Here is a 21,669-nt window from a genome sequence, read left to right as displayed (position 1 = left end):
GGAATGAAAAAGCAGGATAAATGCAACCGGGGATAGAGGTTATAACGCTGTTGCAGTGGAAGAACGGAAAGTACTATGGAATGGTAAAGGACAAGATCTCAGACTGGCGTGCACGGTCTAAAATCAACAACAAATGGAGTTTCTTCGAGTTTCTATTGGCAATTTCGAACTAAAGCTTTTGTTGTTTTAGTTAGAAATCGTTTACGAAATCATTACAACAAACTAACGAGAGCTATTTTACTAAGGAAAACCTACTTCATCACGGTGACCAATCACTGCCGAAATCACTGCTACACAAAAATTACGGGACCGCTAAGGACCAGCAATCGCTTAAATTTAGAATATACAATATTACTGTCACAAAATATTTGCCGCAGGATAGCAAAACTAATACAACAGAGTCTCGAAAGAAACCGCAACGGAACATTGGCAAAAGTGATCGGAAAAATACCCTGAAAGTTTAGATATATTACGAATAATACAATAGTGGTACAAGACAATGAGACCGTGTCAGAATTGTGGAACGTAAAAATTAAAGAACAGGCTATTTAAAGCAAAAGTGAGCTGTTGCTAACAAATTTAATATACAAAAAAAATAGCATTACGCAGCAACAGAGCAGTGATAACTGGTCAGGGTAAGTGTCAAATCCATTCATCTGACGTATCCATATTGGGGTAAATTGATGAAATGAAAGAGGGACAGGTTAAATGGACCAGGATTATTGTAGCAAACCAATTGTCAGGCTGGGGGTCTTATTAAAGGGTCAAATAAGTTAAATTAATGACAGAATAGGGGGCGCAGCGAAGTGCGCTAGTTCGTCTAGTACGTATATAAATACATCTGAAATGGATAACTAAATTATTGCGGTAACGTGTACGTCTAAAGAACTAATTACGGCGGATTTTTGCAGGTGTCGATAGTTCAACATTAGCCAGAGTTTAAACGCTACTTTTAATCCCGTCTAACTATCGAGAAGTTCTAGCCTGTACCAAATGATAAAATTACACTAATGAACGTTTCTAATATCTAGAATTTTATCCAACGTTGTTAGTACGTGGAATTGAAGCTTTCTAGTACAAGTTAGTACGTATCTTTTTCGATTCAGCGTAATTGAAACTAACTTTTTGTTCATAATTAGCGATACATATTCCAAATATAGCTAACTACACGAAGAGTAAATGGAATTAGAATAAAGACAAGTTTATATAATCTGTATAAATCTGACGTGCCTATGCATCAAAGCCACAAAATTTTACGGATAATTTTACGTTTCAGAAGCAAACAGCAGGAATACTTTGCTTCTGACGCGAAGTGGCGCTTCTGCGTAAAAAACCAGTTATATCAAGTGTGCTGTGTATAAATTTACTACAACCAACAAAACCATTGGTACACGTTGAAGCTTTTAGAAAAGTTTATGACTAAAAGAAGTCAACAGCCTTTTTATTGGAGGACCATTCACCTGCTAATTGATTTGGGTCAAAAGCATGTAGACGCATAGACGTTCACCTAAAGTTAAGAAACCGCTTCAGTTTACCAATCTGGCTTGCCAAATGCCATAAACAATTCTGTGGAAAAGCTAACTTGTTACGTATTCAAAACGACCTCAGTCACTGGCGAGGCTGTCTCCTTCAATTGACGAACTCCTTGTCGGGGCTAAAGTCAATCAGTAAGCGGAAACGTCCAAGTGAAGTATTACGAATAATGCTGGTAGATTGTTTATGTGCCTTTAACAGAAGTCGGCCTAGAGCTTCGGAATTGGAATGCATGGGCTATTTGGTAACAAAATCAAGAAGAAGTAATTTTTCTGTGAGTAGTACGTCAAAGCAACAAAGGAACATCAATGATTAAAAAAAGGTATATCAGATGAAAGAGGGACAGGTTAAATGGACCAGAATTATTGTAGCAAACCAATTGTCAGGCTAGGGGTCTTATTAAAGGGTCAAATAAGTTAAATTAATGACAGAATAGGGGGCGCAGCGAAGTGCGCTAGTTCGTTTAAAAAAAAAAACGAAAGAAATCAGTATTCATCGGCTTGGCGTATGTGCAAGCGTAGCTAGTAAAGCAGTATTTACTAATACCTTACTAGTGAAACAAGAATCGTTCGTTCAATTAAAGACACCACAAATTCCCTTTCGTGCCATTCTAGATAAGCGACCAGATTGGCATCTGTCCTTTCATGCGGTATAACGGCTCTGATGAGTGTTTCAAACTGGGGCATTCCAGATCGGGTGCTTTCCGAACGACTATAGCGACAGTGTCATTCAGTCTGAGTGAAGAGCCCAATTGGTCAGTAAGCCCACTGCAGGGCCTTTAAAGAAATCGAGATCATCTTTACCGCTTTCTATGGTTAAAGGAAACATGGCTGTATGGAGCGCAATTTCATATCACGAATCATTGTCAAGGGGCAATGCAAAGTGCTTAGATGTGTGAGGTCGGAGTGATGCAGGACTGTTTTGCTTGACTATTCGAAGGACGTTAAATCCTACTTGGCCTGTTTTGCTCGTGGTCCTTGTCCGTATTGTTTCCTGCATTTACTTAATCATAGCAATTTCCGGGGATCTTTCTTATATAGGTACAAGAAGGATGCTATAAACAAGCTTTAAGGCTTGCATGAAGCTAAGCTTAGTATGATTTAGTTCCATAGGGGCTCTCGGAGCTTAATATTGATTTTGACCACTTGGAAGATCATAGCGCAGAGGCGCGTCGTTGGCATAGCGTGCGCGGCTTCAGTCGTAAGTAACACTGAGTCAGTAGCTTCGCTTTCTTTGTGAGCACCGATTTCAAGAAGGCCGAACGGCGTTGTTATCAACTCTAACTCTTGTTGAGTGAACATCTTGTTTAATAAAGTATCTCTTTGTTGAAAGGAACGTCTCCCATTACATTACATACAAGACTGCATTTTCCGCCGCCTAGCTGAAATTCAGACGTCATCTGAAAACCATTAACTTCTATTATATTATACAGTATAGATTTGAGAAAGCACTCGAAGCACCTTCGTCTAAGTACCGTGGTTAGAGCCCTGAAGCTATGTCATTGAGTAGATGGTTTGTTGCAATACACAACAGTGTCGAGTCGTATACGTCACAGTATTGAATATCATACCTAGAATCGATCTATATTGAGAAAAGTTTGCTAGGGCGTTACCACGTTCAGTAGACCATCGGGTACGAAAAGCACGTTATAGCTTTTGAGATTAAGTCGCCCGTGTAGAAGTTCAACGACTCAGATTTAAGGTTGACTTCGTTACTGATCTGGTTTGCCCCAAAAATCGCCCTGACGGAACGTACTGCGGCCTTGCAACCTCATAATTCTCATAACTAAGTCCTTTTAACGTGTTAAGAAAGCTTCGCATGGCAGCCTAAACATGGCTTCTCTAGCTAGGAGCTCTTTAGCAGGGGAAATTTAACAGAGGATCAGGCCTAAAGTGGCATGTTGAGGCGCGTTTGTTTGAAGCGTATTTTCGTGTTTTTACTCTCTAAAGCTGTTTCGCCTGTGCGAAGAAGGCTACGAACTGATGCAGATAGATTTTTATGCATAATTTTTAAACGCAGCTCACAGCTTACTTGGTATTGAAAGTGCGCGAATTGTCCGGTCGATAACAGGGAAAAAGGGGTTGATATCCTATTATTCTACATGACCGCGGCCCGGCGGTTGCCCTCAGCTCTCATCGGCGGAACCGGGACTAGGGCACTGGTTGCAAATTGTTTCTAAAACAAATACAGACGAGCGTTTTTTCCAAAGCTTAGTTGACTACTAATTTGTCAATTGATAGGTCTAAAACTGCCAAAACGATAGCGGTAGTTTCAAAACCGATCTGACGGCCGTTGTAACAGGTTTCATCGTAGGGTTAAGATTAAGCTCGACTAACAGCTTGGGTCTCTGCATGTAGTTTTTTTTTTCACTAGATTAACGAATTACTTTCCTGAGAAGGGGTCTACGAATAGACTCTTAGTAATAAAGGCATACGGTTTAGCTATTAAAACACAGCTTGAAGCCGCTGCAAAGTGTCGCGATCATCACGACTGTTAGAGCATTTTCCGGGAATTTAGTAGTATTTTTTCAGGTAAGGAACGCTCGGATTGAGGCTTTTGTGAATAGGGTTACTCTACCTTTAATTTAAATTTCTATAATATTACGGTGTCTCACTTAGAAACCCACTACGTGAGATTTTAAGGCGACAACCACCACTGCTGCAAAAGTTGTTTCTGTCAAAAGCTAGTACGACTTGCTTTATCGGTAAAGTGATACTAAGAGGTTTCATGGACGAACTCTTACTACTACCAATACTCCGAAAATGGCCACTACTTCGGCTCTAGTATTTTCCAACATGTCCTATGCTAATCTTGCCCTTTACCCGAAATGTAAATACCCGCAGATGTACCTGTGTAGCATTTTTGACGTTTGTGGTTCTTCCGTATCCTGATTTGTCCGTTAGTTTCCCTAAGATATTATATCGTCATGACACCGTCCACCACTCGGATTGTTTACTTGCATATAAATTACCTAATCGTTTGTAAAAATCGGCGTTGACGAGTGGGGTTAAAACGATTTTATCTTTACGGCTTACGGGTTGCTTGAATATCTGAGTAAATCAGCTTTTTTTAGAAGTCAGCCTATATGATCCTCAATTTTATTTCCTTTTGCGTATATAATGAAAGCTTCGAGCGAAGAGCAACGAACAGAATAACTATGTTTTACAACTCGCATTATATTTATCACTTAGGAACTTCAAAAAGACAGATCGCGCCTTTGTAATTTATCTTTAATATCAATCAAGTGCACTATGCGCTATCACTGGTTGTCATGAAAAGACAGTAATTATAACAATGACTTGCGATTTTGCGTTTGGAAAATCAAAGATGCCAACGTCTTCTCATAGTTTTAGCCAGTGGTGATATCGGTGGAGTAGTCAAAATTGTTTGACGCCCATGACGACTGCTTGTGGGGCAACGCAAATTCAGCAGTAGCTTTATATCGAAGATCTAATAGAAGCAAGGTACACCTAATAGAGAAAGCTCTGCCGTACGTTCACACGTGTATTTGCACACATTTTTTTAGATGTTAAACGGATTTATGGAGTAGCGTACAGAATGAAAATTCGATCTACCAGGGCCATGCTGCCACCAGAATAACTACAAAGGAGCTCCTATCAGGGAATCACCTTTGTCATTGCTGCTGGGGTCGTTATGGTTATATTAGTGCCCGCAAGCGACTAGGTCAACCCTTTCCCAGAACCCCATCTGTCTCCTGAGAGCTTTATAGCTTCTCGCTGGCTCCTGTCATCGTTGTTGAGGTTTGTAGCCGCCACTGGGGAAGACTGAGACCGATGTAGCTTTTCAGACAGAATGCACGCGGAACACAGTGACAAGGGCAGTCCAATTAAACCAACGAATACATCGAACGGTCTCCTAACAATGTCTGATTTATTTTGCTCAGTCCTTTTTTCTTTAGATTTTTCCTCAATATCTTTGCAAATGGAGGACTGTATTTATTTAGAATCTCTAAGGAAAACATACTAGAAGTTCTTTTCGACGTACTAAGTACTACAAACATCTAGAGGATACACGAACGGTGGTCAGAGGCCTCTGATCAGATATACAAAAGGAATGAAGTCTATTTGTAGTTTAGGTTTTGCAAACCTTTAAAGACCACTAGCTAGCGCTTATGACTTGCGCATAATCTGTAAAAAAACCATAGAAAATTTTACTTTCTGGAGCAATTTGGCCAATGTATTGCCATACTATCTGGCCTTGGATGCGATATTTATCTTTCAACTATTGACGGAACCTCCCACCCTCCAAACCCCTGACACTCTTCAAAAGCACCTCGGCACATATTGAACTTGGAATTGCGCTATATATCTATATAGGAGTCTCTTCTTAAGGCAGATCCTCATCGCAAAAGAACGAATGCCGCATTATTGAAGGCAAATGAACTATTAGAGATTATTTAAAGTAAAACAAAAAATATGTATTGTTTTGTTGTCATGTTGAAAAACTATGTAGCTTATGAAGCACGATTTGGCTCCGTTCCATATAGTGTGCATCAAGTTTTTCATAAGCTTAATAAAACCAGTAGCAATAACGATGTTATTACTCATAAATTCTCTGAGGTTCCTTGCTAAAATTGATCATTTATTCATATTTTAATCACCAACTTCAAAAGATAATTTTGTAGCCATACTCCGCTCTGCACTCCTTCACTTCCAAAAATCCGTTTGTACTCGATAGCGGGTAAATCTTCTCGTACAGGTAGGGAATATCTTGTGCCACTTACTCACATGAATTTTGCATAAAATATATGAAAGTTGAAGTTTAGATGATAATTGAAGAGAATCAAGCGGGAGAAAGCTTATGTGTAGCTAGGGATGTAGGCTTACAACGTGCCCAAACCTTTGAAACCGTCTGTCTTCAGCTGCAAGAAGATCGATGGTCTGTCGGATACAGACGAGACTTCAAGCTATGACAAGAGGAACAACGAAAGAGAGCAGAAGAAAATAAGAGAGAAAAAAGAGGAAGGTAGCAGGAAAAGCAATGAACGCTCGGCGACAATGAGGCGAAGATTAGAGCTCTTATTTAGTGCTGCCGGATGGTTACGATATTTAGGTGACACGGCGCACATAGGTACATAATTAATGGTCGATATTTTTTAGCTAAGGGTGCGATCAATACAGATCTTCTTGTCAGTTCTCGTTATGGTGGAACTATGTGTTGCCAAAAGTGTCGTTTTTAAAACGAAATAAATGATGGCACAAATATGCTCCGCAAGACCTGAGGACACTGATGCGAAAAAAGAGAAATTGCCATTGCAGTGAGTCAATATGTAATAATAGTGATTCTAATTAAGGTCAGATGATTTAGGGATATAGATTATACTATTATAGTTACAGATTACCTTTGCATTGCCAGTAGGTCCATAGAGCTAAACAGAACACAGAACCTGCGTGTCAGTCCTGTCTGTACGTATCAAACAAAAATGCTAAATAATTTTAAAGAAGTCTACTTTTTGACCAAATCTTGTCCAATGGATATGAAATCGGCATTAGAGCTAATTATATGCACGACGTGTTTGTGCAGCCTTGTATATTCAACTTGATTATGAGATGGTATGACTGTCAAAAAAATGGTTAGAAAAAGGGATCTAAAAAAAGGTGCTTAAGTTTTTATCTACCGCATCATAGCATGATGCACATGATAATCATCGAGCAAGCGTTTATCACAGATGTTTATTTTCAGTAGTTTGCACATATACAAATACATTCGTGAGTTTCTTGTATGTACTAGTTGACGCAAATGCATAGATCAATTTCACGCGCCAGTTCAATTAGAAACCTATCACATTGGCTTATCAGGACGCTGCCGCTATCAGGAGCAGTTGCAGTTGTTTCTACGACAGCTGATACTACATACATCGACTGCGTGATACTATGATGATTATTCACGAATGTCCTACCGTCGTCGCAACGGCATCAGCAGCCCCACGTCAGACAGCGAAGTCCGGTCGCTAGCTGAAACCGCTAGCTAGATGTGATTTATGAAGGGGAACACAAATGGCCGCCCGTTCATCGGCTCAAAAGCTCGTGTTCATCTACCCCGCCACTAGGATGGAACCCCAGAGCCAATAGCAAAGAGGCAAAAAGTCACACGATACCCAACGATACGTACCCACAGTGTAAGGCCAGACAACGTTGGCAAAGATAAACCGGGCCGTCTGGCTTTTGCCAACAACCGCTATCGTAACTAGCCCCGAACACTACCATTAACAGTGCGTGACAACGCACTGACCTAGACAACATGAATGGAGCACGAAAAAGTCTATGGTGGAATGCGAGGCTGCTGCTGCTGCTGCTGGGAGCTTTAAACAAATTGAGCACATTTTATAATAACTACAAAAATCTGCCCTATGGTCACACCTGCGTTGTAACGGTGGTTACTCGATAAAAACTAATGGTATAACGTAACGGTACATGCGCGTTGTACACTTAAAGGCAGGTACGTGCATATAAGCGTTGTATGACAGTGGATACAGATAAGAATGATGTGATTCTTATAGCACGTGCTCATTCAATGTACAGCTTAGGCGTAGCTAATATTATTAGCTAAGGAAAAAAAATATGTTTCTAAACTTCTGTCGTACTGAAATCAGTACTCGAGTATCACTTTTTTGGGGTTAATAATAGATTTTTATATAATCAGATTGCATGCCCATTCGTACCGTATGCATATTGTTCTAATCGGTATGTGTCTGAATATTACAATTCAAGAATTCCCGTTTTATGTGGTTTCAGCGGCAAGCGCACCGACCATTGCTGAAAATGGAAAGGACTTTCAAGTCCTGTGCCTATCGTCCGTGCGGCGATACGTTGAGTTCCCGTAAGAACCATAGGCACGTTCAACTTGAAACAATGTAGGCTGTTTCAGTCACGCCCGATCGCCAACTTCGAATGTTAAAACGGTGATTTTGTCTAGTTATTTTGTGATTCTGAAATACATTCCGCGTGTCTTTGAGAAGAAAAACGTCTTGCGAGAAAAAAGTCTTGGTTTACTTTTTACGTTCGCTGTCGTTGTGGCTTGGCCTGGCCACATAGCAGCAGGCGAGAAAACGTGGAAAGTATCGCCGCCGCATTCGTCCAAATAGAGAGCTACGTTAGCTTCGATTCAAAGCCAACGAGTCAACTGCCTGCTTCAGTCGTACTACAAGAAAACAGCAGTATTTTTAACATTTTTATTTTCTTGGAAATTCGTCTACGTGCCTGCCTCAACATTTTCAGTTTTCGGTCTGCATTCTATTCGGGATCGTCTGATCGATCGATACAGGCAAGTACGGCTGACATTAGTGTACATCGCACTCGAAATGGATAGCCTGGATAGAAGCGAACCTTGCCTCTTCTGAATTGCTGGTAAACCGAAAAAAAAAAAAAAAAAGAAAAAGAAAGGATCTCACATGACCTAGGTGATGTTAGAACGAATCGGCAAACTACACGTGTGGTTGTCCATTGTAGAATATGAAAATTCAACATAAATGATTTACACAAATTTTGGATAGTTTATATAGGTATACATTGACAAGTATAACGAAGCTAAGTGCTGAATACAGGAACCTAATTTCGTGCTCGAATAAATAATACGGCCGGGAACTAATTCGAAGAACTAAGTTTAATTTAGTTCGAATAGGCTGATGCTTTTTTTACATTTCCGGCGTCAGTTCTCTCTGTTTCTAAATATAGAACCACGACACTTGAAGGATTTTCGGCTGCTTATTCGAGGCCCTCGATTAAAATTTCTGTAGTATACGATGTTCAAATTCGTAGTATACGATCAAATTAACCAAACGTCATACCATACGTATTACAATGTTTGATAGCAGCTGATTCAAAGTAGATCTAAAAAATATCTGCAGCAAAAAAATTCAAAGGTTTCATTGGTAGATAGATGTATGAGCAAATAGGTTAACGTAAGTACGACATCCAAACATTTTTCTATTTATTTATTTTTTTTTTTTTAATTTTACCATATTTAATATTATGTTAGCGTTCTAGTTAGAAATTTCTCAAGGTAAGTACTGCCCAAACACCACCTTTTTTCTGCCAGTTAAGACCAACAAAATATTTTCTTGCAATGCTTTTACCTGTGTTTGTTGATAAGATCCTGGGAGAATGCTTACCAAGACAGTCGCTAGCATCGACACCGTTCTTGTTACACCGAAGACATTTTAGCAAGGTTCGTGTTAGGACACCTAGCCCTTGAATATGGTTGACTGGCCGCTACTTTCATGTCATCACAAAAATGCGTTACACCACTTTCTGGAGCTTAATTTAATAGAGCAATAAAATAATAGCTATAGTTCAACTAGGAAATCGCGTAATACACTATCTATAATATCTAAATTTTAACAAACTAATTAAATAGTTTTTTATATCACCGTTGGGAAAGTAAATAATTTACTAGTAATTAAACTTCTCATTGGAAGTGTTCTGCCCTATACTACTCGTTTTTGTTTTTTCGATTTCTCTATAAGTAAGCGAACTCAGCAGTATAGTATCAATATTTCAATCAATACCTAACTTCCATTCTGCTGACTGCTCCTTCAAATAGGGTTATATTGCTAGCGTTTCAATATTAACATAAAACCTATCAGCTTCTAGACTAGAAGGCCACACAGCTTTGCAGAATTTCACAAGATCATTGTCATAAATCATACAGTACCTTTATTTTATTTAAAGCTTGGAAGATCAGGCGATGATAACACGTCGAAGATTGACAGAAACCGTTTTAATGTTGGCTGGCCGCTCCCCATTTTTCTTACTGAGACTGTCAGTTACAGCGATACCATTATATGTCAGGTGCTGAAAGGTATAATTCTTAGGTTCGTCGAAGGCTAAAGCCTTTTCGGTGAGGACACGAAGTGCCTAGGGAGACGGGCGTTGTCATCGTCATGTGCTTCCCGCAACTCAAGGCAATCAGTGCTTTCAAACACAAAACAGCACACTGTACCAGTCGTTCCAACTAGTTAACGTTAGCGTAAAAGTTCGCGATCTTCGCCAGTAGGAGCAGCGCTTGGACGGAAGGTACTCTCTTTTGAATCACGTTTGCCTATTGTTCCGGCATCCTCGATTCTGTCCTTGTTCCGAAAAATCCCTGAGCAGCCTTTTCGTAAAGCGATATGCTGCCAGCGAACAGGAAGCATACGGCGACGAGATACTGCAAGAGCTAGTAATGCATGGCCGGTTCAGGTTCGTTTTGACCTTTATCTACTAAGGCTTGCAGCCTCTTTTTCGTTACTGCCTTTCTCTGTTTTATACTTGAAAGCATACTTACGTCTCGACTACCACTTGTATGATTACTTGCTGAGACGAAGACAAAAATTGTCGCCAACAGAACCGTTTACCTACGTTCTGTGTTTATGGGAATGTTCTAGTTTGAGTTGTAGTTCTGTGGACTTCATGACGTTGGGCTTTAAAAGGTGAGATTAAACTAGGTAGCACTTCGAATTTGTGTTGAAGGGATAAATTCAGCACACGATGCCTGCAAATTTATTTGCCTGGTCTTTTCAATATACGACCATATACATATACGGCCATATATTGAGATGTACTATATTATGTATATATATGTAATGAGGTGTTTCGCTACTTCTTCTCTTTCTTATGTAAGCACCTATGTACTTGTAGAAAGCTTACTGCGAGCGACATGATTGTTAGACAGCTGAATTTTTTGTCTACGGTATAGCAAATATGTATAAATAGATTACGTAGGACCTGCGCGAAGAGCTTAATCTAATCTCATTTGTTGAGTGGCTAGCGATGTTACTACTCATCACTGTAACCGTCAAACGTATTGTTCATATAAGACAAAGCACACGGGAATAGATAGTATCGATTTCGACTTTTTTAGATCGTTTCTTACTATAGACAACACGAGACTATCTATGCGTTTTTGCGTTTCTGTAGAGTCAGCAGTTTAGCTTCAACGTCGACTTTCTAGTACGAGACTGACATGGTTGTGTGTTGGGCCAATTTTATTACTGCTGTACGGCTGCAGCAGTACATTGGCTTCCCATAATATCAGTAACTCTACTTCGACCGGGACTCTTTGGCGGAAAAAAGTCCTTGCGCGAGTTAGGACCGTCACTGTTACCTCCAAACATTATCTTTTCGTGTCTTTTCCAGCATTGTTGCGCTTTTTGACCTCTACAGCATCGAGGACCCGAGCACTGACCCCACGAGGGAACAACATGCCGCGCCATAGCGTCTAGCCGACGAAGGCGGCCATTTTCTTGCTTGCCAGCTCGGGGATTGGTGCAGCACGAACATTCTTGTCGTTTACGACATATGCGACGGCAGGCTCGGCCAAGAGAAGGGCGGCCCTATGCGGAGTCGACACCCGTATGCGCCCTAGTGCCTTCATTCTCTCTCAGTTAGTTCCCTTCATCATTATGCTGCCCCCTCGATTTTCCTGCTGGCTCGTTCCTTATCGCCATATGGCATTCTCGCATGATTAATGCTCGTAAATTGTCTCCTTTTCGCCGGCGTCACCATACCTTTGTTGGCAGCTTAAGCTTGCAACGATGTGGACTAAGGGTCGCTCGCCTTCGAGCAAATGCCAACTCTGGCTTAATGGTCCGTTTGTCTGCGCTTTTGGAACCATTATTCTCAAGAAAACGGGAAACTACGTTCTAATGCCATGTCCGGTGACGAAGTATGACGTAGTTTAGCCACTATATTCTACTGTATAGCCTACGCGGTGTAGATGTGTGACACGATAGAACTTGATGCCATAATAAGTTGACGCCATAGAAGGAGTAACGTGGTTAACTGTAGCAACTACCGAATGTGAGTTTACAGCAGAATAGGCACTATTCGTTAAAATCTTAAAAGACGAAAGCAACGTTATACACCGGCTGGCGCTTGCAGCTTATTCCAGCTTGGCTTGCCTTTTCTTGTCAAATTGATGACCACCAACAGAGTACATATATTCTCATAATACTGTATGTACGTAAAATCACAAATATTACGAAAAGAAGTTTTCGTTAAATGCAGTTTATACATGGATAATCATACGAGTAGTCTAATTTAAAAAAAAGAAAACCATACTAAAATTTTTTATGATGTGTAACAAATGTTATTCATTATAGTATTTATATCCATTATAGTCCATTTAGTCTGGACGTGATTTGCAGCGATGTCAGGTTGCCGCCCTCGGTCGATTTATAGATGTCTGAACTGTCCGGTACGTTAATACAATGGGTGCAAGCGTGTTCGTTGTTTAAAGTTCGGAGCTTTAAAAATGACACTTGAATTTTTACGAAATGTAAACAAGCTGAACGGTAAGATTGCATTTTCGTTAAAAGTCGTAATAAAGATTGAAAAAAGCTGACTGATTTCGTATCCTTCATATCTAGGAGATATTCGCGCTATTAAAGTCCATCACTGCTAAAACTTTCGCCCCCATTTTTCGGTGATTAATTATGCGTTTGCAGTTGTCAAGATGGCCCCGTACTTGTCCAAGAGGGCCAACTTATCTTCACGGTAAGAACCCTGAGGAAGTTGAAAGAAGCGATAATTTATTGCAGGAACTTCTGTTTCGAATAGAAAATTGAGCTTTATTCTTTTTTGCAAGCCGATTATGTTGCCAGAGTTTTAACATCAATTTGATGTTTCAGAACGCGTGCTCATTAGCTTCTGTTATAAAATCAAGGAAACGGGATGATTGAATGGTCACCTCGAAATTGCTACCCAACCCAATAATTGCTATCTAACCCAATAATAATAAAATTGAATATAAATAATAAAAAACTAAAAATAAAAAACACGCATTCAAATCTCAACGTGGGCACCCATGAAAATTACCGTCACAGTACATCCTTGATAACTGAATGATCAGCTTCGGTTTTCATTACCATTAAAATTTTTATAACATAGGTTTGATTTTCTGCAATTTCTTTGTGCGCATAAACTTTATTAGAACAGCGGAAAATGGTCTGTGGGCTCGTGGAGTAAACAAGTTTTTTGTTGCAGGCTGTTTCGCTGTGTAGCCAAAAATTCCTATATCTGCCGATCCGCTTGGTTAGAGTCAGTCACCTAAAACAAATTATATACCCGCTAGCGAGTTTTATCTGCCTAACCTTAATGATGTCGCACACCTGATTGAGGGAAGCTAGTGCGTCATTCACCTAACCGTTAACGGCGAGGGGGCATTGCAGCTCTTTGCGGTCAAATCATTAGGACCACTCGAACCGTAATAGTGGAACTGCCCTCGGCAGATCATCAGCGGGATATGAATCCGTAAGAGAAAATTAAAGCCCACAGATCAACTGATTTTACCGAGTAATACTACTGACAGCGATCAGACAAGCCAGTTTCAGGCAGAGAGGCGTATTCTCTACGACATGCTTTTAATGGACCACAATGAATGTAGGTGTTTAACGAGCTATTTCAGCGATGACAGTCATTGCAGCAGTATGTGCTCAAGCTTTGTGATATTTTTCAATACAGATATCGTTGCATGTATATTTTGACCTTAACCCATTCATCGTACACGTGAAGGTTTCATCCACCGCAGTTAAGTTACGATGATATTTTTACTGTTCACTACTAGGAAGTCAATAAACCAAACGACTGAGATTACACAATAGCCTTTAATAAAAGTACTTTCTCAAATTAAAGTGAAAACATTAACTTGTAGCGGGTCAGCACGAATGTCATAACATTTTCTATTCAAAATTAGCCCCTGACACATTATGCGCAAAAAGGCTTTAAGGAAAATATAAATGATGAGAGATTTTGGCCCCATGAAGTCGTTACAAATACTAATCGATGTTCGATTTTATTACATTTGTCCAGAAGATTCCTACTTACCTGTTTTGCTTAGTTTATTGCTTATGGAGTGTCGAAACGTCTAGGCTAGAGGAGGACCGGAACTTGTGCCACGAAGATATAATTAATAATATTCGAAGTTACAGTTCGAAGTACTGCGCGCGCTCAAAATCAAATGGAGCACGGTCATAGCAGTATTTCGAAATTACAGCTTATTGTTTTCGAACTAATTTAGGAAAATCGTCAGTGTGCTTAGAACTGAATTTGTCTGTGATGCGAGAACGCATTGCATTAAAATTAGATTGAGGAAATCATTAGACGAACAAAAAACTTGCATTTTAAGTCAGGTCATTCTGACACACATCTTGAGAGTCAATTATACCGTCGAGAAAAGATATCCGGGCAAACTCGATCTTAATGCGCTGTGACTAAGCAGACCTATACAAAAACCTTATAATGAGCTATTCGGTGAAATGAACAAACAGGACGCGTTCGATTATTGTGATGGGCGATGACGCGGCTCGAGCTCAGTCTAACAAAATGATTCGTTAGCAGTCCAATTCCACGATTGTTTCGATATACCACATCGTTGTTCAAAACATCTCGCTACCGGAACTGATGTAAGCAGGTAACTACGTACAAGCAATCTATAGCCATCCCAGCTTAATTGAGCGCTTATCATACAGAACACAACCAGGTAAATCGATTCGTGAATAGCGTGTAGATACACAATTATAAAGGCGAAGCCCAAATCATACTTCTGAAGACCGACTAGGTACAGCGTTCTCAGTAATGAAACGTTAGATCCTAGTTATTGGCTAGTTTAAAGAAGTCATTTCAAGTTAAGTATCAACGAAGTACAGTTTGAAATTTTCCGGTTACATTTTACATCTTAGAACTATGGATTAGTTGAGGGATATGTTTGATACAATGTGTGACATTGACTTCTTGCGGTCACCGCACGGGGTTACGTTTGGACGTGTTAGCTCCATGACGAAAAAGAAATTTCTTTGTACTTTTAGAGGGTCTTCATAAATTTTTGCTCAACCTTACACCTCCTAGCAGCGGGTGTGTTCTTCACTTAACTAGGTCTTGCGACGGCTTTGTCTCAGACACTTACTAAGATTCAGTGAATTGGCGGCACGTATCACGCGCCGCCGAAAGAGACGTTTAGTGTCGGCTGAAGAAGCGTACATTTTGATCAGACTGTTGCAGTTCTAATAAAAATTAGCTGGCGTCGAGTGCTAGCAAATTCTAGGTTACCGGCGTAATGCATACGATCGTCCGTGATACAGTGCTGCGCATTGTTAATATGAACGATCATCTCTAAAGAGGCACCTTGGATCTATATGAGAATCGTTTGTCAGTCAGCAGGATAAGCCTGCGAGAAAAACCGAAACGAACCCAATTAAGGCAATAATATGCCAGAGAAAGGGCATTCTTTACACACGTAACTCTTCATCGTTTTTTAGATATATGGTACCAAAATCAAGAATTAAGGATAACATATCTTTTGTGGTACGTGGGAGAGGCTTACGCATTCGATTTGACAGTAGTACATACTTGTGAATAGCATCATTCCCGTTCAGTTAAAAAAAAAGTAAGTTTCTGTAGTGTACTCTAGGGCTTCGGTCTATAAAGATGGCAAATATAGTCACCCATCTATCTGGTTTGCTTTGCGGTAGTCAGCTTCAAAATTACGGATAAAATGGTTTGTAAGGATATTGTCTCAATAATACGCATGCAGCAATAAAAGATTCACTGTGGAGTGGCGCTTTGATTTCGTACTACCGATGTCAACTTAGCTCCAGCATTTTAGGCGACAGGTTTTTTGATGTGAAAGTCAACTGCTCATTTCTCTCATGCTCTGCGATGGGTTTAGGACCTATAACGCTGAATAGGATTAAATACAGATAATTATACCGATCGTTACAGCCTCAGACTAGCTATAATTGGTAGTAGATCTATTGCTGTCAATCTTAAACAGTTAGAACGAATCATAAATTAAGCTTAAATAATTCTTCAAATAAACTGATCAAAGCCAGATGGACTCTGAAAATTTGCTTATGTGTTAGATTACACGGGTAATCCGTTTATGGGCGAATAATTATGTCAAACAACCCGTTACTGTCAATTTTCAATGATGTACAACAACGCGTAAAGCGAAACTGTGATCAACGCATGTATACATCTTTTTATGGAATAATGCACATTTAAAAATGTCCTTAGCACTAAGACATAGGCATCTATTTTTTTTTTCTATATGATAGCGTAGGCAGCAGTGTCGGGAGCTTCAAGCCAGCAGGTATTCCACTCTAATCTGCTAAAGCATATGCAGACTAATGTAGTCCTATAGTTGCACATTTGTTAAAAAATAAACTCTTATACTAATGTCGACTTTTGAAAAGGGTTCGCGTTACTGCGGATACAAAAAAAAACGGTTGATCGGGCGGACAAAGTTGAGGTATAATAGGATTCCAGCGAATTTTCGGCATACGAATCCGCTGTTTCCAAAAAAAGTATACCACTAGAGTACAGCTCAGCTTTACGCGAAGTCCGCATGTTACATTCGCTATCGGTGGCAAATCGCCCTGGTGCACATACAAACCCTGCCCCGAAGAGCGCGTTAAAAGCATGCCCAGTCCTGTTATGAACTTAAAGGAAAACGGTGATATTTTAGGGTAAAATATAAAATAAGGAGGGAAAACATTATTTGCGTGTTTTGCACCGTCTTCCTTTTTCATCGCAAAAACAGGTGTCCACTTTGTCACACGTCTAAATGTTTATGTTCATTAAGCACTAAACACAATTACGTGCTCGATTACGACTGTCGAATATCAGAAAGGACACCGTTTACGTGCTACCGATCGTTCCGCTAGGCTTTGGGTTTTATGCCCGGTATCGCCGTTGCACATTCCGTTAGACACACGGCTGGCTTCCGGCACGAAACGAAGTCTCTCTATGCCCAGGTTCGAGGCTAGAGCACAATGTGTCCCCAACATTAGCATGCAAATATATCACCCATTAAACTATCACGAAGGACGCGGGGCCTAGTGACACTCTAATAAAGCTACAATCAATTCCCTTTATCGAGGACTGGGAAAATGAGGAAGGCTAACCTCGTGAGGAAAAACATGAAGACAGTTGGCTGATCTTAAGTATTCCAGAAAGGCTACCCGGAACATCGCTGAGACAGCCTGGAGCGCTTTCAATCAATCCTTTATAGGAAACATATTAAGTACCTAATCGCTTTAGTGCCAGTCTCTCTTAAACCAGTAGTCTTCTAAGAAAAAGAATGACAATATGTGTCGAAATAGAAAAAAAAAACAGAAAAGGAGTAAAAAAAGATTTAAAAAAACATGCATGCTATTACGCACAGCATTTACATTTACCTACTGAAACCACACGGCAACTGAATCAAAGGGCAGACGTACTAAAGCCATTGTTCACATCTGAGCTCGCAAGCTAATGAAAGCTTCTATAGGGAAAATTGACGTTACTTAACTGCATTCAAGTCGTTGCGGTTGTATGCAAATGTCGAGCGCCTGTGGAGCGGGGCTGAGAAGAACCATTATTCGAGCAACTATTGTCCATAGTTTGGACACTTCAATGCTGTGTTTAAATATTAATAGTGGATCATTTTGTTTGTAGTAGTAGAATTAAGATGGAGAATAACCTAATTAGAGCATATGATTTCCATCCTTGCGTCCAACGGATCTTTTTCAGAGTTGCTGTGAGCTAACCGTTAACATGGGAGACTCTTGCAATCGCTGGGCACTGACCGATTTTCAGCTTGGCCAAACTAATCGCGTGACGCAGTGATAACAAATTTGTGCTTGAAGGACTTCAATGAACACCACCGGGTTGAAGCCTTTAGTAGAACCTCAGTAATTACGAGCGGATCTGAAATCTAGTTTTTTCTCCTTGAATTTTTATCTTGGGAGTCAAGATTGAGATTGAGGGATTGGTCTATAAGACACCCTGTGAGTTCGACAAAAATCCCTATTTCGAGACCTCGATATATTTTGATTTTTAGTTGAGAGCGCCATGAATATACCTATCTACAAGGGCTTAGCCAGACAAGAGTGATATTACTATATATATATATATATAACATCGTAAATACCGTAGGCAAAATGAAAATATAATGTTTCGATGAATGAACCAAAGTAAGACTTTTAAATGGTACGTCTTCATGCATATTTAAGTAATTAATACTTTATAATTCGCACATCGGTGCTATTTTAAAACAGCAGAGGTCTCAGTTCATCTAATCGTTCCAGGCACTCGATCGTGTACGCCCCATGGCTTCTCCGACGTCAGTCTCATTTTGTTGGAGGCATTCAATATAGCGACAAGTAACATGGGCGATTCAATTACCCGATCAATGGCTAGCGGTACAATGACTTCGGTACCGAACTGCTTAATTACTTCTCCGAATTGCCTCGGTACGGAAACAGGCCAGAGAAAAAAATATCCGCTTTTTTGCCCTAACTCGGCTTTTAAAAACAATAACCTGAATCTATTTGCAGCAGCAAATGGAAGTACCAACAATAATCGTGCAGTATTTCATTAACCGAAGAACGCGGTGTCTTATAAGAGTTGTGCCTAATATTCGGCACACGGTGACTAGATATGTGCGTGTTGCGTTCTCGAGATATGGCGGCCTTAAGAAGCCAAACGAAGATTACTCGTGTGTTTAGGCGGTTAACGAAAACAAGGACCGTCTCATTTTAACCCAAAGGCCAACGTACATCATATAACAACAGATTAGAACCATTAAACTTATATACAATTAACTATACTGATGAACTTTATAATATAACCACAGTAGATTGAGACTGCTTATATTAGGACTAGCAGTAGATGTTCGGTGCGATATTTTTAAAATCTTATTAAAAATACAGTCTACCAATCGGGCTTGAAATTGAATCGATTGGCTACGAGATCGTTACTTTTTCATCTACATCCATGTGCCATGGACTAAAAGGAGTTCATTCTATTTCAGCGTGATGAAGCGCTCCGTTTACCTCGTAGGATTCAATCCTCCTGTCTTGATATTTCAAGACAAGAGCGCCATACGTCCGTTAACGCCCATATAGAGTCAATATTAACGATTTAGCACGGGACATATACTAACGTATATTTAGTATCAATAAATTTACTTGTTAAAGCCCATTCTAGGCTGTTATTGTATCAGTATTATTATTATGTAATTATGTAACACGCTTATACCTGCCACTTCTGTTACGACTGAAGGCCCTTAACGCTAAACTAAATATACTACATGCAAAATAGTGGCAATCGTATATCTTCTGAGGGCTGAAAGCGACATAAATATCATCTTATTCAATAAAATTCATCACGAATAAATAATTTTACATTCTTGTAATTGGTAGACATGGTAGATGCTGCCTCGTTAGGAAATAGCATGAGGCATCCCTATATGAACACCATATTTCTGATATCGTTGATTTCGGCGTAAAGCCAACAAAGTCCATGTTACTCATTAATTTGTCCAAAAATTATGTGCTCATGAGGCACGAGGAAGCAGCTCGAACGGTATACGGCATCGTTCGTTTTCCGTAAAGTGAATTTCTGGCGATTCGATGTCTTTTGATGATTGCGGCTATACGTTTGCTCCCAAATAAAATACTTAGCATCTGGCAGACAAAACCGAAACATACGGTTTTCTTTCATCTGCAAATTAATCCCTTTGTTAGTATTGGGACAACTAATTGTTCTGTTGCTATTGCTGGGTCGCATTTGCAAGATAATGACTCGGTCCTCGGTCTATTTCGTTCTCTTCTGACTTTTATCTTCATGGATGCAAGGTGTTCTTACGACAGCGAGGTTTTCGTGTTAATGGATTCACGTGCTCAACGTTCACTGGAACGAGATCGGCAGTAGCAACAGTGGTACTAATAGTGGCTTTAGCAAAACCGAAGTCCAGCCCAGAACCGACTCGCGTGCCCGCGTGCTCTAGCGGTATTTACCTCCTTCCCATTCCAAATGACCGAGCGGCCGAATGAATGAGTTACATTGTCAAGCTAAAATGACACAGTGTACGAGGGACCAATGGTGTTTATGTGTGTTTACTGTAATGATAGCGGGCAGTAATAGACACAAGGCTGTGATGGCACAAAGGGGCAGAGACTTACTAACCATACGAGAAGAAGGCTCGAGTAGTTAGCAAAGTACAAATGTACTGGTTCAACGCCCAAACGCGCGGTAAACGTAGTTGCTGCCAGCCAAAACTTTCGCGTTATCTTTTCACATCTGTGGATTGATTAGGTTTAGGTCTTAGTTGAGTTGTTTTACGTGTGTCGTACCCTTGACTGAGATATTATTTCTACTGATTAGATATTTCAAGGCCTCGTTCTTCCAGACCTCGAAGGGAAACACTGACTCACCCCCCAAAAAGACCTCGTATTATAAAGTTCCTCGTATTTGTGGAGCAGGAAGGATTTTCTCAGATATTACTATACTAGGAAAAGGCAGCCATGTTCTGATTGCTTCCTACAAGCGCAAAATGTAAAATACATCTGCTAAGTCAAAACATAGAGAAACCAGTAAATTAATAATGGCCAGTTGATTTCCTCAATCGATTGCATGCTGCACTTATTATTATGGTGAACAAAAAATTGGGAAGCTTGTTTCATTTATATACGTTTATAGATCAGTGACCACTGTTTTTCAAAATGACTGGAGCATGTGTATGAGTCCGCGCAAATAAATAGCATCACTAGTACAGCCATCTGTACATTACAACGGAATCACTTTAGCTGCGGCCCGTTCTAAACATTGATGTTAATGTGATCATGTATCATCGTGGTTTTGTTCTTCCGGCCCCGACTGCCGAGCATCTTTCTCTTTATCGAACAAAGATCTGCTTTAAAAGCCTTTGGATCTCGAGCAGGAACCAAGACAATCACAAGCGACGAATACCGTTGGATAGTTGTTTGTGTAGCGTCAAGTGTCTAGATGTGAATGGGGCACACTGCGCGTGTAGTTAAAGCTGTTGCTGGCGGCGTTGAAGCGGAACCCGACAGACCCTTCAGAGAAGCCGAGAATGTGGGAAAAGGTCGTAATCCACCACCCCATTAGATCTGTAATCAAAGTACAGAAAACATCTAAGTGCTCCTTAGAGAACACTTGAGACGAAGACCGTACATAGCGTGTCTGTTCTGTTGACCCGTCCGTCAAGAAGGGAGATACTCTTGAAGAGCGTCGCCAAAACGATCTACGACCTTTCCCGAGCACGCCTTTCTTGAGTCTTTAGTCCAACAACTCTACACATCATCACCTAATGCTATCGGTGCAACGCGTAAAAGTCGCTCTGTTAGCTAATGTG

At 40.2% G+C, this 21,669-nt stretch overlaps 2 long non-coding RNA genes across 3 annotated transcripts in view; one reads left to right on the top strand and one right to left on the bottom strand.

Annotated features, from left to right (window-relative positions):
* Window positions 1–21,669, bottom strand: part of LOC147757037 (uncharacterized) — a 63,828-nt gene that overhangs the window by 6,437 nt on the left and 35,722 nt on the right. The window lies entirely within an intron of this gene.
* Window positions 14,553–19,720, top strand: LOC111247556 (uncharacterized). Its single transcript, XR_002672157.2, has 3 exons — window positions 14,553–14,943; window positions 18,599–18,763; window positions 19,324–19,720. It is a non-coding gene; the product is annotated as an uncharacterized LOC111247556 (long non-coding RNA).

This window comes from Varroa destructor, unplaced genomic scaffold, assembly GCF_002443255.2.
Source record: "Varroa destructor unplaced genomic scaffold, Vdes_3.0 BEIS01000003.1, whole genome shotgun sequence".
In the NCBI taxonomy this organism is placed as follows: domain Eukaryota; kingdom Metazoa; phylum Arthropoda; class Arachnida; order Mesostigmata; family Varroidae; genus Varroa; species Varroa destructor.
Note: the sequence above shows the minus strand (reverse complement) of the source record. Positions and strands in the feature narration are given on the sequence as shown.